Here is a 15,636-nt window from a genome sequence, read left to right on the forward strand (position 1 = left end):
CAAAAGGACCTCAAAATATAGTAGGGAGTCAAAATGACTCCCTTCAGTAGTTCTTGGTAAATTTTGAAAAAAACGCGCAAATTTTTCACCAAAATTATTTATTCTCACAAAATCTTTTTTCACATCATATTTGAGGAAAAGTCACCGAGTTTCAAGCCGGAATTCTGAAAAATGTAGTCACAGAAGAGAAATAAAAAACGAAAGGAGTCAAAATGACTCCATCAGTAGTTCTAGTGTTAAACTGACAAAACCTAAGACAGCTACAAAATGAACATATACTCTGCTGTAGGTAAATAAGTAAAATCAATAGTGCATACAAATAAATAGAGTACTTTGTAAACACTGTTTTTGATCAATAAAAGCGTAAAAGCCATCCCACCAGTGTCAAGGTGTATTGGATAGTCCTAACCTCTAGTATTACAACCTTACCATACATATTAATTCATACTCAAGTTCATTTTTTTAGGTTTAGTTTCAGGTTTCTGCATTTAGTGATTGTAATGCTGTGGCCTTCCTTACTTTGAGCTGGACATTACATTTATATAGCTTCCTATTTGCTGTGTGTCCATGTTTGGGACCAAGTCCCACACAGACCTTATTCACACTAATGTCACTATGACATATTGTCAGGTTTTAATACTAGAGGTTAGGACCATTCCAAACTAGGATACACCTTGACACTTGTGGGATGGCTTTTACTCTTTTTTTGATCAAAAATGTTTACTAAATACCCTATTTATTTATATGCACTGTTGCTTTTACTTATTTACTTACAGCAGGGAATATGTTCATTTTGTTTCTATCTTATGTTTTTTTTACATGCCTTCTTTATATCAGCATCATGATTTAAACCTAATTTTTTTTTGTTACGAAGTAAGAAGGGATTAAAGGTTTATCAGCAATTTTCCATTTTTGCAACAAAATTTACAAAACCTATTTTTTTAGAGACAACATGCCATTTAAAGTGACTTTGAGGGGCATATGTTACAGAAAATATCCAAGAGTGACACTATTTTAAAAACTGCACCCATCAAAGTAGTCAAAACCTCATTCAATAAATGTACAACCCCTGGCAAAAATTATGGAATCACCAGGCTCGGAAGATGTTCATTCAGTTGTTTAATGTTGTTGAAAAAAAGCAGATCACAAATATGGTACAAAACTAAAGTAATTTCAAATGGCAACTATAGGGCTTTAAGAAACACAAAAGAAATCAAAATTAAAAATGTGATACTCAGTAAGGGTAATTTTTTTCAGACCAAGCAGAGGGAAAAAATTATCAAATCACTTAATTCTGAGGAAAAAATTATGGAATCACCCTGTAAATTTTCATTTTCATCCTTTAGGGGATTCCCAGGAATGAAAGTAATGTGGAAAGACAAAAGAAACATTTTAATTTTTTACAGAAAAATGTTGTATTTGCCCCCAATGTTCATTTTGACAAGGGTAACAGGAGAAAATGGACCATACAATTAGTTTTGCAACATCTCCTGAGTACACCGATACCCATATCTGGTGGAAATTTATTGTTTGGACACGTTACAGGGCTAGGAAGGGAAGGAGCACCATTTAACTTTTGAAAAACAAAATAGGCTGGAATAGATAGCGGATGCCATGTCACATTTGCAGAGCCCTAAGGTGCCTAAACAGTGGAAACCCCCCACAAGTGACCCTATTTGGGAAACTACACCCCTCAGGGAACTTATTAAGAAGTGTGGTGAATACACAGGTGCTTCACAGAGTTTTATTACTTGCAGCCATGAAAATGAAAAAAATTATTTTTCCCTCAAAAGTTGTGGTGCTTCAGCCCCAAATTTTTCATTTTCAAAAGGTTAATAGAAGAAAATGAAAAATAAAATTTGTTGTTCAATTTCTCCTGAGTACACTGATCCATATGTGGTGTAAAACTATTTAGGAGCACGGCAGGACTCGGAAGGGAAGGCGCACCAATTGAATTTTGGAGCGCAATTTTGTCTGGAATAGATTGCGGATGCCATGTCAAATTGAAGAGCTTCTGACATGCCTACACAGCAGAAACCACAACAATTGACCAACATTTTGGAAGCTACACCTTTTGAGGAATTTTTTACAGTCAAACAATTCACAGAATTGTAAAACATTGGGCTGATTAAGTGGAAAATTACCATTTTTTTCCACCAATTTCTGCTGAAAATGGCACTACCTGATGCATCGATGTATTTTGAGAGCTGTAACTTTTTTATTTCTCCACTGACAGATCTCTATGATGGCTTGCTTTTTGGGGGACAAGATGATGCTTTCAGAGATCACATTTTTATTTACATTTGGTTTTGTTATTGCGTTTTATTGCAATTTTTTTGTCAGTATGATGAAAAAGCTGACTTTATTGATTTGGTTTTTTTTTTATTTTTTTTACGGTGTTTATTGAATCAGTTAAATAGTGTGACAGATTTATAGGTTGGGTTGTTTCAGATGTGGTAATAACAAATATGTGTACTTTTTTGTTTATTTTTTTACATAAATATATGTATTTATTGGTGTAATATGTTTTTCATTTTTTTGTTCTTTATTTTATGATTTTTTTAAAATATTTTAACAATTTTATTACAGTTTTTTTTTACTTTTTTACTTAGTCCTATGGAACTTTAATTTTTACTACGATAATCACTAATATAATACATTATACCTGTCAGTCTTACACTGAAAGAATGCCTTTTAGACCATGCTCCTGGCATGGACTAAACAGGCCATTGTAGCTGGCAGACCCGTAGGTCATTAAGACGACCTCATGTTGCATTTATAATGATTCGCAGCCCAAAATGACATTGCAAAAGGGGCCAGTCACGTGGGAGAGGGAGCCTCCTCCTTCTCTCTGCCTTCTAAATGCTTAGATCGCTATTGATCGTGACATTTAGGGGGTTAAACAGCTAGGGGTTTTGTAGGCACTGCTCATGGCTTTGACAGCCGGCCCTTGGCTATTACTTAAGCTGACCTCCCAGTGGCGATTGTGCATGCACAGCGCCTGTGCCCACATAATCGCCATGTATGATGTAAGTTTACATCATGTTATGGAATTTCCTTCCTGATAATGATGTAAACTTATGTCAAATGTTGTGTAGGGATTAGTGATGAGCGAGCATGCTCGCTAATGCTCAGTGCTCGCCCAAGCATCTCACTGCTCGAGATGCTCGACACTCACCGAGTATTTCCGGGGTTGCTCGGCGGGAGCTCGGGTCCTCTCCCTGCATGTTTGGCGCTCTTTAGAGCGCCAATCAACATGCAGGGATTGCCTGCCACTCATTGTAATGCCGCAGCCATGTTGGGTGTGGCATTACAGTGATTGGCTGGTCGCACAGCGTCATCAGGTCTATATCAGACCTGGTCTGCTGTGCTCTTCTCAGTCACTCCGGAATCAGGCAAAGTAGGGAGAGGTGCTGCTGCATCAGGGAGAGATTTGCTTGTGTATTAGGTAGTGTAGGGAGAAAAAAATGTACATTACACATATCCATCTTAACAAACTAGCTAATCCATCTGCAAAGATATCAGGCAGGCAGTGTATATAGGCAGGCAGGCAGGCAGGGTATATAGCAGACTGCAGTGCTTATAGCACGAGAGGCTCCATTCCAATTCTGCCTTCTGCTGCTGTTAGATATTTCTATACAAAGGTCCACGTCTCAGGGGCCAGGAATACTATTTTTTGGATCTTAATCCTCATTATTTTCTTAAAAAGCCATCCAGAGAACACCATTTTTCTGCGCCATTTGCTTGTTGGCACTGCAGAATACAGCCAGGTCCTTTCCATGTTACAGCACTAGAAATCCAGCTATTTAAAACTGTGTTTTCTCCATCACACGGATCAGATATATACGTTTTCAGAAAATATTGCCATTTTTGGCCTCCATTCCAATTTTTTTTCACTGTGTCAGCGAAATTTTTGACACCAGTTTGCTGTTCAAACTAGTTACCTACAGGAAAGGTATTTAAAACCCTGTTATCTCCGTCACACTGATCACATATACATTGTCAGAAAATACTGCCATTTCTGGCCTACATTAAAAATTTCCTTCAGTGTATCAGTGAAGCAATTCACACCAGTTTGATGTTCAAACTTCTTACCAACAGGCCAGGTATTTAAAACTCTATTTTCTACATCACACGGATCACATATAAGTTCGCTCCAAACTCAATCATTTGTAGTGAGCGTGGAAGATACTGTCCTCCATTTAAAATGGGCAAGGCACGTGGCAAGGGACGGGGAACTGGATGTGATGGTGATGGTGCATGCAGAGGCAGAGGACAAGGCCGTGGGCAAGCTGAAATTGTGCCACAGCAAACACCCACATCTTCTCGCCTGACCTTCCTGTCCCAATTCCTAAGGGACCGCAGCACACCACTATTGAACCCAGAGCAATGTCAAAAGGTTGTTGGTTGTATAGCGGATAATGCTTCCAGTCACTTAGCCACCAATACCACAACCACCACCCTGTCTTCCACATGGTCAAGTCTCAGTAGCTGTGAGTCTGGACCGCATATTCCTCACCCTGATCCTCCTTCCCCTCACCATGCCGAGTGCCCGGAGACAACTGATCCCACACTTGGACACTCTGAAGAGCTGTTCACTTTTCCATTTATAGATTCGGGCCTTTCGCCCGGTCCACTTGAAGGGGGGCAAGAGGAGATCGCATGTAGCGATGCCCAAATATTTGAGCAGCCACGGTCACAAGAAGGCGATGGTGGGAAAGTGTCACAAGAGGTGGACGATGATGAGACACAATTGCCAGAAAGTCAGGAGGAGGACCAGTTTGCGGAAGTGGAAGACGAGGTGGTGGATGATATATTAACTGACCCAACCTGTCAGGAGGACATGCAGAGCGAGAACAGCAGCACACAGGGGGAGGAAGGCAGAGCACCACAACAGGCAGGAAGAAGCAGCGTGGTGGCCGCAGACAGAAGGCAGGCAACCGTTCCCCGTAACACCAACACAAAGGAAGTTGCCAGTACAACTGTTAGGTCTTCCCGAGTCTGGTTGTTTTTTAAAGACTCAGCCGATAACCCCAAAAAGGCCATTTGCACCACCTGTCAGGCCAGCATCAGCAGGGGTGGCAAAACGACCAGCCTGACCACCACCAGCATGATCAGGCACATGGCAGCAAAGCACCCGACTTTGTGGGCCGAACCCCAGGGTCCAGGAACAGTGTCTGCAGGTGGCACCATTGCTTCTTCCTCTGTTGCGCATGCAAGCCAATCCCCTGTCCATGGTGCATGCGAAGATGCCGCCTGCCCTGCACCTGTCGTTGCGTACTCTCAAGTAGCAATATCCGGAAGCACGTCCTTGTCCCAGCGCAGCGTTCAGTTGTCCATACCCCAGTCCTTGTAACGCAAGCGTAAATATGCAGCCAACGCCCCACAGGCCACACTACTAAATTCTCACATTTCACGACTGCTTGCACTCAAAATGTTGCCTTTTAGGCTCGTGGAGATGGAAGCATTGCACAACCTAATGGTGGCGGCCGTCCCTCAGTACTCGGTCTCCAGATGCCACTATTTATCCCCGTGTGTCGTCCCCGCATTACACAATTACGTGTCCCAAAACATTAGCCGTGCCCTCAACAACGCAGTTACTGGGAAAGTCCACGTAACCACAGACACATGGACAAGTGCTTGTGGGCAGGGACAGTACATTCTGCTGACTGCACACTGGGTTAACATAGTGGAAACCGGGACCCAGTCGGACCTTACCTTGGGACGGCACACGTCTTCCCGGCGCCAAGGGTTGCGGGCCCCAGGTCAATCAGCGTTGCCCCCACGGTCTACAGATTCTGCACCTAATCCTCCTCAGCCTCCTCCTCTTCAGCCTCCATCTCCGAAATGACCACATCAGTCACAAGCTGGAAACACTGCAGCACTGCATCGGCCAAGCGGCAACAGGCTGTGCTGAAGCTGATATACTTAGGTGACAAACCGCACAATGCAGAAGAGTTGTGGACAGCACTGAAAGAGCAGGCTGATCTGTAGTTCACACCGCTGAACCTGCAGCCAGGCATGGTCATGTGTGACAATGGCCGGAACCTGGTGGCGGCTCTGAGGCGAGGCGAGCTCACACACATACCATGCCTGGCCCATTTGCTTAACCTCGTGGTTGAGCGGTTTCTCAAATCCTACCCGGAACTGCCGGATCTGCTTGTTAAAGTACGCCACCTGTGTGCCCATTTTAGAAAGTCAGCTTCAGGTTCCGCCGCCCTTGCCGTGTTTCAGCAGCGTTTGCAGCTTCCGGCTCACAGACTGTTGTGTGATGTCCCCTCGCGTTGGAACTCTACACTGCAGATGTTGGGAAGGATTTGTGAGCAGAAGAGGGCAGCTGTTGAGTACCAGCATCAAAAAGGCCGTCGGTATTCAGTTCAGACTCCACACATAAGACCTGAGGAGTGGACATGGATGTCAGGCATATGTATCATCCTCCAAAACTTTGAGGACTCCACCAAGATGGTGAGCGGCGATGATGCCATAATTAGCATCACTATACCACTTCTCTGTCTTCTGAAATGCTCTCTGCTCACAATCAAAGAGAAGGCATTGCAGGCGGAGCACGATGAGATGGAGCAAGGAAGCATACAGGGTGATTACATACACCCAAGCCTCATCTCATCCCAACGTAGATTGGGTGACAATGATGAAGAGGAGGAGGAGGAAGGACAGGAGCTAGTTTCATGCACTATAGATGGTACTACCTGCACAGCTGTCATACCATCTGTTCAGCGTGGATGGCCAGAGGACAAAGAGGAGGAGGAGGAGGAGCAGAGCATGGTCAGTCATGCTCTTGGTGAGGACATGGGAGTCTTGCCTGTTAGTAGTCTGCCATGCATGGCTGAGCTTATGTTAGGCTGCCTTTCCCATGACCCTCACGTTCTCAAAATTTTGGGTGACAGTCATTACGGGTTGGTGACACTTCTAGACCCACGCTACAAGGAGAACTTTATATCTCTTATTCCTGAGGCGGACAGGTCTACAAAAATGTGGCTGTACGAGAAGGCCCTTGTTGTGGAACTATTAAAAAAATTACAATCTGAAAACGCTGGTGGCAGAGGGCACACTTCGTTGGACAACCAAGGAGTACAGGCGAGACAGACCCAACTTCGCGGGTTATTCTCACAAGGAGTGCAAAGTTTGGGAAGATGCTGAGGGAGTAACTTGCCGACTGTACCAACGTCCTCCGTGATTACGCTGTGCCTTATAATTATTGGGTATCCAAGCTGGATACCTGGAATTAACTGGCTCTCTATGCCTTGGAGGTCCTGGCCTGCCCTGCCACCAGCGTTTTATCAGAGCGGGTTTTTAGTGCCGCTGGTGGAATTATAACTGATAAGTGCATCCGCCTGTCAACTGAAAATGCTGACAGGCTGACTCTTATAAAAATGAACAAGGGCAGGATTGGGCCAGACTTCTCAACACCACCGAACAATAGCAGCGTAACATAAACTCAAATCCAGTGTCTTTTCTTGGGAGGTGTATTCCCATGCACCGATTCACACCCACACATGGGTATATGCTTCCTGATTTTGGCTATTTGCTCTAGTCCTCCTCCTTCTCCTCATCATCCACCACCATATCACCAGGGTGACCTTGGTCCGTGATGCAACACCCAAATAATTTTTTTAAAGGGTGTTTATGATGCCCGTAAAAAATTTTTTTTATACATTATGTTCATGTATACCCCCATGGGTAAATGTTTGTCAGCCCATACACTTAGTGCATGGGCATTACAAGTATAGGAGGCCCGCTCCTTTCTAATGGGAACATTTTTTTTTATGAGGCCCTCCTCCACGTCTCTTCCAAGGGGCATTGAAGTGCCTCAAAATTTTTGGCAGCCCTTGCATTGACTGCATAGGCCAAGACTATGGGAAACTCTCTCCTTTCTAAAGGGAATTTGTCGTTACTGTGGCCCTGCTCTATATGTCTTTAATTTCTTAGTTGGGTTTTTCCTAAATTTGGTCAGCCGATAGACTCACTGAATACCCTATAACTGTGTAGCAGACCCTCTCCGTTCTAATGGGAACATGTCGTACTTGTTAATGTGCCCCTGCTATATGTGTCTTTAATTTCTTAGTGAGGTTTTTCCTAAATTTGGTCAACCATTGTACTCACTGCATACCCTATATCTGTATAGCAGACCTTATCCTTTCTAATGGAAACATGTTGTACTTGTTAATGTGGCCCTGCTATATGTGTCTTAAAATTCTTAGTGGCGAATTCCCAAATTTGGTCAGCAGTTAGACACACTACATACCCTTTATCTGTATAGCAGACTCTTTCCTTTCTAATGGAAATTTGTCGTTACTGTGGCCCTGCTCTATGTGTCTTTAATTTCTTAGTGGGGTTTTTCCTAAATTTGGTCAGCCGTTGGACTCACTGCATACCCTATAACTGTAGAGCAGACTCTCTCCTTTCTAATGGGTATTAGTCATTACTGTGGCCTTGCTCTATGTGTCTTTAAATTCTTAGTTGTTTTTTTCCTAAATTTGGTCAGCCGTTACACTCACTGCATACCCTATATCTGTAGAGCAGACTCTCTCCTTTCTAATGGGAATTTTTCGTTACTGTGGCCCTGCTCTATGTGTCTTTAAATTCTTAGTGGGGTTTTTCCTAAATTTGGTCAGCTGTTAGATTCACTGCATACCCTATAACAGTATCGCAGACTCTCTCCTTTCTAATGGGAATTTTTCGTTACTGTGGCACTGCTCTATGTGTCTTTAATTTCTTAGTGGGGTTTTTCCTAAGTTTGGTAAGCCGTTGGACATACTGCATAACCTATAACTGTATAGCAGACTCACTCTTTCTAATGGTAATTTGTCGTTACTGTGGCCCTGCTCTATGTGTCTTTAATTTCTTAGTGGGTTTTTTCCTAAATTTGGTAAGCCGTTGGACTCACTGCATACCCTATAACTGTATAGCAGACTCTCTCCTTTCTAATGGGAATTTGTCATTACTGTGGCCCTGCTCAATGTGTCTTTAATTTCTTAGTGGGGTTTTTCCTAAATTTGGTAAGCCGTTGGACTCACTGCATACCCTATAACTGTATAGCAGACTCTCTCCTTTCTAATGGGAATTTGTCGTTACTTTGGCCCTGCTCTATGTGTCTTTCATTTCGTAGTGGGGTTTTTCCTAAATTTGGTCAGCTGTTGTAGTCACTGCATACCCTAGAACTGTATAGCAGACCCTCTCTTTTCTAATGGGAACATGTCGTACCTTGATACTCTGGCCCTGCTCTATGTGTCTTTAAATTCTTAGTGGGGTTTTTCCTAAATTTGGTCAGCAGTTAGACTCACTGCATACCCTATAACTGTGTAACAGCCTCTCTCCTTTCTAATGGGAATTTGTTGTTACTCTGGCCCTGCTTTATGTGTCTTTCATTTCTTAGTGGGGTTTTTCCTAAATTTTGTCAGCTGTTGTAGTCACTGCATACCCTGTAACTGTATAGCAAACCTCTCTTTTCTAATGGGAACATGTCGTTCCTTGTTACTCTGGCCCTGCTCTATGTGTCTTTAAATTCTTAGTGGGGTTTTTCCTAAATTTGGTCAGCAGTAAGACTCACTGCATACCCTATAACTGTGTAGCAGACTTTCTCCTTTCTAATGGGAACATGTCATACTTGTTAATGTGCCCCTGCTATTTGTGTCTAAATTCTTAGTGGGGTTTTTCCTAAATTTGGTCAACCTTTGTACTCACTGCATACCCTATATCTGTATAGAAGACCTTCTCCTTTCTAATGGGAACATGTTGTACTTGCTAATGTGGCCCTGCTATATGTGTCTTTAAATTCTTAGTAGCGTTTTTCCCAAATTTGGTCAGCCGTTAGACTCGCTGCATGCCCGATAACTGTATAGCAGACTCTCTGCTTTCTAATGGGAATTTGTCATTACTGTTGGCCTGCTCTATCTGTTTTTAATTTCTTAGTGGGGTTTTTCCTAAATTTGGTCAGACATTGGACTCACTGCATACCCTATAACTGTATAGCAGAATCTATCCTTTCTAATGGGTATTAGTCATTACTGTGGCCTTGCTCTATGTGTCTTTAAATTCTTAGTGTGTTTTTTCCTAAATTTGCTCAGCCGTTACACTCACTGCATACCCTATAACTGTAGAGCAGAGTCTCTCCTTTCTAATGGGAATTTTTCGTTAATGTGGCCCTGCTCTATGTGTCTTTAATTTCTTAGTGGGGTTTTTCCTAAATTTGGTCAGCAGTTGTACTCACTTCATAACCTATAACTGTAAAGCAGACCCACTCCTTTCTAATGGGAACATGTTGTATTTGTTACTGTGGCCCTGCTCTATGTGTCTTCAAATTCTTAGTGGGGTTTTTCCTAAATTTGGTCAGCTGTTAGATTCACTGCATACCCTATAACTGCATAGCAGACTCTCTCCTTTCTAATGGGAATTTGTCGTTACTGTGGCCCTGCTCTATGTGTCTTTAATTTCTTAGTGGGGTTTTTCCTAAATTTGGTAAGCCATTGGACTCACTGCATACCCAATAACTGTATAGCAGACTCACTCCTTTCTAATGGTAATTTGTCATTACTGTGGCCCTGCTCTATGTGTCTTTAATTTCTTAGTGGGTTTTTTCCTAAATTTGGTAAGCCGTTTGACTAACTGCATACCCTATAACTGTATAGCAGACTCACTCCTTTCTAATGGGAATTTGTCGTTACTGTGGCCCTGCTCTATGTGTCATTAATTTCTTAGTGTGGTTTTTTCCTAAATTTGGTAAGCCGTTGGACTCACTGCATACCCTATAACTGTATAGCAGACTGTCTCCTTTCTAATGGTAATTTGTCGTTACTGTGGCCCGGCTCTATGTGTCTTTAATTTCTTAGTGGGTTTTTCCTAAATTTGGTCAGCTGTTAGACTCACTGCATACCCTATAATTGTATAGCAGACCCTCTCCTTTCTAATGGGAACATGTCGTACTTGTTATTGTGGCCCTGCTCTATGTGTCTTTCAATTCTTATTGTGGTTTTTCCTAAATTTGGTCAGCTGTTAGATTCACTGCATACCCTATAACTGTATAGCAGACTCTCTCCTTTCTAATGGGAATTTATCGTTACTGTGGCCCTGCTCTATGTGTCTTTCATTTCTTAGTGGGGTTTTTCCTAAATTTGGTCAGCTGTTGTAGTCACTGCATACCCTAGTACTGTATAGCAGACTCTCTCTTTTCTAATGGGAACATGTCATACCTTGTTACTCTGGCCCTGCTCTATGTGTCTTTAATTTCTTAGTGGGGTTTTTCCTAAATTTGGTCAGCAGTTAGACTCACTGCATACCCTATAACTGTGTAGCAGACTCTCTCCTTTCTAATGGGAATTTGTCGTTACTCTGGCCTTGCTCTATGTGTCTTTAAATTCTTAGTGGGTTTTTCCTAAATTTCTTCAGCTGCTAAACTCACTGCATACCCTATAACTGTATAGCAGACTCTCTCCTTTCTAATGGGAACATGTCGTACTTGTTAATGTGCCCCTGCTATTTGTGTCTTTAAATTCTTAGTGGGGTTTTTCCTAAATTTGGTCAACCGTTGTACTCACTGCATACCCTATATCTGTATAGAAGACCTTCTCCTTTCTAATGGGAACATGTCGTACTTGTTAATGTGGCCCTGCTATATGTGTCTTTAAATTCTTTGCAGCCTTTTTCTCAAATTTGGTCAGCCATTAGACTCACTGCATACCCTATAACTGTATAGCAGACTCTCTCCTTTCTAATGGGAATTTGTCGTTACTGTGGCCCTGCTCTATGTGTCTTTAATTTTTTAGTGGGGTTCTTCCTAAATTTGGTCAGCCATTGGACTCACTGCATACCCTATAACTGCATAGCAGACTCTCTCCTTTCTAATGGGTATTAGTCATTACTGTGGCCTTGCTCTAAGTGTCTTTAAATTCTTAGTGGGTTTTTCCTAAATTTGGTCAGCCGTTACACTCACTGCATACCCTTTAACTGTATAGCAGACTCACTCTTTCTAATGGTAATTTGTCGTTACTGTGGCCCTGCTCTATGCGTCTTTAATTTCTTAGTGGGTTTTTTCCTAAAATTGGTCAGCCGTTGGACTCACTGCATACCCAATAACTGTACAGCAGACTCACTCCTTTCTAATGGGAATTTGTAATTACTGTGGCCCTGCTCTATGTGTCTTTAATTTCTTAATGTGGTTTTTCCAAAATTTGGTAAGCTGTTAGACTCACTGCATACCCTATAACTGTATAGAAGTCCCTCTCCATTCCAATGGGAACATGTCGTACTTGTTACTTTGGCCCTGCTCTATGTGTCTTTAAATTCTTAGTGGGGTTTTTCCTTAATTTTCCCAGCTGTTAGATTCACTGCATACCCTATAACTGTATAGCAGACTCTCTCCTTTCTAATGGGAATTTGTCGTTACTGTGGCCCTGCTCTATGTGTCTTTAATTTCTAAGTGGGGTTTTTCCTAAATTTGGTAAGCCGTTGGATTCACTGCATACCCTAAAACTGTATAGCAGACTCTCTCCTTTCTAATGGGAAATTGTCGTTACTGTGGCCCTGCTCTATGTGTCTTTCATTTCTTAGTGGGGTTTTTCCTATATTTGGTCAGCTGTTGTAGTCTCTGCATACCCTAGAACTGTATAGCAGACCCTCTCTTTTCTAATGGGAACATGTCGTACCTTGTTACTCTGGCCCTGCTCTAGGTGTCTTTAAATTCTTAGTGGGGTTTTTCCTAAATTTGGTCAGCAGTTAGACTCAATGACTACCCTATAACTGTGTAGCAGACTCTCTCCTTTCTAATGGGAATTTGTCGTTACTCTGGCCTTGCTCTATGTGTCTTTAAATTCTTAGTGGGGTTTTTCCTAAATTTGGTCAGCTGCTAAACTCACTGCACACCCTATAACTGTATAGCAGACTCTCTCATTTCTAATGGGAACATGTCGTACTTGTTAATGTGCCCCTGCTATTTGTGTCTTTAAATTCTTAGTCGGGTTTTTCCTAAATTTGGTCAACCGTTGTACTCACTGCATACCCTATATCTGTATAGAAGACCTTCTCCTTTGTAATGGGAACATGTCGTACTTGTTAATGTGGCCCTGCTATATGTGTCTTTAAATTCTTAGTAGCGTTTTTCCCAAATTTGGTCAGCCGTTAGACTCACTGCATACCCGATAACTGTATAGCAGACTCTCTGCTTTCTAATGGTAATTTGTCATTACTGTTGGCCTGCTTTATGTGTTTTCAATTTCTTAGTGGGGTTTTTCCTAAATTTGGTCAGACATTGGACTCACTGCATACCATATAACTGTATAGCAGACTCTCTCCTTTCTAATGGGTATTAAGCATTACTGTGGCCTTGCTCTATATGTCTTTAAATTCTTAGTGTGTTTTTTCCTAAATTTGCTCAGCCGTTACACTCACTGCATACCCTATAACTGTAGAGCAGACTCTCTCCTTTCTAATGGGAATTTTTCGTTACTGTGGCCCTGCTCTATGTGTCTTTAATTTCTTAGTGGGGTTTTTCCTAAATTTGGTCAGCCGTTGTACTCACTTCATAACCTATAACTGTAAAGCAGACCCTCTCCTTTCTAATGGGAACATGTCGTACTTGTTATTGTGGCCCTGCTCTATGTGTCTTTAAATTGTTAGTGGGGTTTTTCCTAAATTTGGTAAGCCGTTGAACTCACTGCATACCCTATAACAGTATAGCAGACTCTCTCCATTCTAATGGGAATTTGTCGTTACTGTGGCCCTGCTCTATATGTCTTTAATTTCTTAGTGGGTTTTTTCCTAAATTTGGTAAGCCGTTGGACTCACTGCATACCCTTTAACTGTATAGCAGACTCACTCCTTTCTATTGGGAATTTGTCATTACTGTTGCCCTGCTCTATGTGTTTTTAATTTCTTAGTGGGCTTTTTCCTAAATTTCGTAAGCCGTTGGACTCACTGCATACCCTATAACTGTATAGCAGACCCTCTCCTTTCTAATGGGAACATGTTGTACTTGTTAATGTGCCCCTGCTATTTGTGTCTTTAAATTCTTAGTGAGGTTTTTCCTAAATTTGGTCAACCGTTGTACTCACTGCATACCCTATATCTGTATAGAAGACCTTCTCCTTTCTAATGGTAACATGTCGCAATTGTTAATGTGGCCCTGCTATATGTGTCTTTAAATTCTTAGTAGTGTTTTTCCCAAATTTGGTCAGCCGTTAGACTCACTGCATACCCTATAACTGTATAGCATACTCTCTCCTTTCTAATGGGAATTTTCATTACTGTGGCCCTGCTCTATGTGTCTTTAATTTCTTAGTGGGGTTCTTCCTAAATTTGGTAAGCCATTGGACTCACTGCATACCCAATAACTGTATAGCAGACTCTCTCCTTTCTAATGGGTATTAGTCATTACTGAGGCCTTGCTCTAAGTGTCTTTAAATTCTTAGTGGGTTTTTTCCTAAATTTGGTCAGCCGTTACACTCACTGCATACCCTATAACTGTAGAGCAGACTCTCTCCTTTCTAATGGGAATTTTTCGTTACTGTGGCCCTGCTCTATGTGTCTTTAATTTCTTAGTGGGGTTTTTCCTAAATTTGGTCAGCCGTTGTACTCACTTCATAACCTATAACTGTAAAGCAGACCCTCTCCTTTCTAATGGGAACATGTCGTACTTGTTACTGTGGCCCTGCTCCATGTGTCTTTAAATTCTTAGTGGGGTTTTTCCTAAATTTGGTCAGCTGTTAGATTCACTGCATACCCTATAACTGCATAGCAGACTCTTTACTTTCTAATGTGAATTTGTCGTTACTGTGGCCCTGCTCTATGTGTCTTTAAATTCTTAGTGGGGTTTTTCCTAAATTTGGTAAGCCGTTGGACTCACTGCATACCCTATAACAGTATAGCAGACTCTCTCCTTTCTAATGGGAATTTGTCGTTACTGTGGCCCTGCTCTATATGTCTTTAATTTCTTAGTGGGGGTTTTCCAAAATTTGGTAAGCCGTTGGACTCACTGCATACCCTATAACTGTATAGGAGACTCACTCCTTTCTAATGGGAATTTGTCGTTACTGTGGCCCTGCTCTATGTGTCTTTTATTTTTTAGTGGGTTTTTTCCTAAATTTGGTTAGCCGTTGGACTCACTGCATACCGTATAACTGTATAGCAGACTCACTCCTTTCTAATGGGAATTTGTAATTACTGTTGCCCTGCTCTATGTGTCTTTAATTTCTTAGTAGGGTTTTTCCTAAATTTGGTCAGCTGTTAGATTCACTGCATACCCTATAACAGCATAGTAGACTCTCTCCTTTCTAATGGGAATTTGTCGTTACTGTGGCCCTGCTCTATGTGTCTTTAAATTTTTAGTGGGGTTTTTCCTAAATTTGGTAAGCCGTTGGACTCACTGCATACCCTATAACAGTATAGCAGACTCTCTCCATTGTAATGGGAATTTGTCATTACTGTGGCCCTGCTCTAAATGTCTTTAATTTATTAGTGTTTTTTTTCCTAAATTTGGTAAGCCGTTGGACTACTGCATACCCTATAACTGTATAGCAGACTCACTCCTTTCTATTGGGAATTTGTCATTACTGTTGCCCTGCTCTATGTGTCTTTAATTTCTTAGTGGGCTTTTTCCTAAATTTGGTAAGCCGTTGGACTCACTGC

At 41.9% G+C, this 15,636-nt stretch overlaps 1 pseudogene; it reads left to right on the plus strand.

Moving 5' to 3' along the window:
- The first annotated feature begins 952 nt into the window (after positions 1-952).
- Positions 953-15,636, plus strand: part of LOC141271596 (mitogen-activated protein kinase kinase kinase 8 pseudogene) — a 30,056-nt pseudogene continuing 15,372 nt past the window's right edge.

Source organism: Phyllobates terribilis, unplaced genomic scaffold, assembly GCF_046119375.1.
Source record: "Phyllobates terribilis strain yellow unplaced genomic scaffold, ASM4611937v1 Scaffold_1__5_contigs__length_1240528914, whole genome shotgun sequence".
Lineage (NCBI taxonomy): Eukaryota > Metazoa > Chordata > Amphibia > Anura > Dendrobatidae > Phyllobates > Phyllobates terribilis.